Source organism: Macaca mulatta, chromosome 4 (genome assembly GCF_049350105.2).
Source record: "Macaca mulatta isolate MMU2019108-1 chromosome 4, T2T-MMU8v2.0, whole genome shotgun sequence".
Lineage (NCBI taxonomy): Eukaryota > Metazoa > Chordata > Mammalia > Primates > Cercopithecidae > Macaca > Macaca mulatta.
Window position 1 is genome coordinate 5,811,714 of NC_133409.1, and position 1,631 is coordinate 5,813,344.

Below are 1,631 nucleotides of genomic sequence, written 5' to 3' on the forward strand. Positions count from 1 at the left end.
CATTTTCTGAATCAAATTTATAATATTTTAAGTGACTCAATTCAATATTTAGGCACTCTACAGTCTTTCTGTAGAAAAATGAGTAAGATACAGTCTCCCCTAAATAATACTGCTAAGTATAGATTGTGAGAGAGAATGGGACTGACAGCAGAGCCCATTCCAGGAAGTGCAGGGGGAGGAGGTGAGGCGGCATTGGCTGTGAAGGTGTCAGGAGAAGTCAGGCCACCGGACAGTAATGGCAGCAGGAAGCTACCTTCACCCCAGGCTGGAGGAGAAGCAGAGAGGGAGGAGAACTAGCCCAGCGCCCTCCTCCTTCCCGCAGGTCTCCCACTGGCTGTCCTGGTCTCCTCAGTTGCCAGGGAGAGGCAGATAGGCGGGTGCCAGCATGATGTGGTGGTGCCAGCAGGAGGGAAGGCAGCCCTATGTCTGTCCAGGGTAGGGACAGTTAATAAAGAGCGTACAGCAAGGTAATGGGAGCGTCACTTTCTGCACAGTCAGCTTAGAGGAGAACTGGGGGGGTGTCCTTGAGGGGCAGCAGGCAGATGGGCAGAAGGGAGCCTGTGTGCCTCAGGTTGGTGGTGGCTGGACCTTGTAGTTGTTGTTCAGGTCGTTAGGTGTGGCTGAAGTCCAGGAGTAGTGTTGCGAGGAGGGAGCCGAAGCTGGCAGGGAGCCAGGGTCAGGCCTTAGGACCCTGGAAGTCAGGCATATGCTTGGAAAAGAAGGTGCAGGAAAAGAGAGTTCTGGTGAGGGGGCGGACACTGTGCTTGGTGCTCAAGAAAAATGCAACAGATGTCCTTGTCCTCAAAGACTTTATGATTACGGTGACAGACGTGTTCCCAGTTGTTACAGTGAGGTGTGGGGACTGGCTTCAGAGACGTCCACAAGGCCCGGCGGGCGTGTGGAGGACAGCTCACCCAGCTGCAGGGAGGGTGACGAGCAGCGGGGCAGAAGAAGAGGGTGGTGTGGAGGGGCACAGCGTGGCCTGCGTGGAGCGCCACAGAGGACGCAGGGCTCCAGAAAACATGACGGAGCTGGAGTTTGAGAGTAGCGGCAGCCTGGAGAAGAATCTTATTTTAGACAGTAGGTGACAATGGGAGTAAAGACAAGACATGTCAGTTTGCAGAAAAGACTAGGAAGATCTGAGGTCATGTGCTGAGCTCTGTCTGGGGCCTGGTTAGTCCGTGGGCTGGCCCACAGCCCTGCGGCGTGGCCAAGTCTCCACGCCATACAGAGGCGCAGCTGCCGTGGTGACTCAGCCTGCATGGCAGGGGCAAGTGTGGCCAGCTTGTGGGCTGCGGAGGCTGTGCCCCCATTGTGCTCTGCCGCCTCCCTAGAGTCATTTTTCTGCATCCGTGTTTGTCAGCCACAGAAATGTTCCTCTAGGAAACATTCACCCGGCATTGGGAATCTTCCTGAGAATTGTCTGTTGAGCTTCATTTCTGCCCAGGTAGACTTAAGCATGGAAACGGCTCTTTGCTTCCCATTTGCTCTGTGTTGGCGGCAGATCTGACCTGATCAAAGTATGGGGTCTTCTAGGAGTCTGTGTGAGATAAGTCAGGGGTGAGCTTGAAAAGTGTCACATCCGGGCAGCCTGAGAGCTTACAGCAGGGACTGGTGGCACAGGCGGTAAG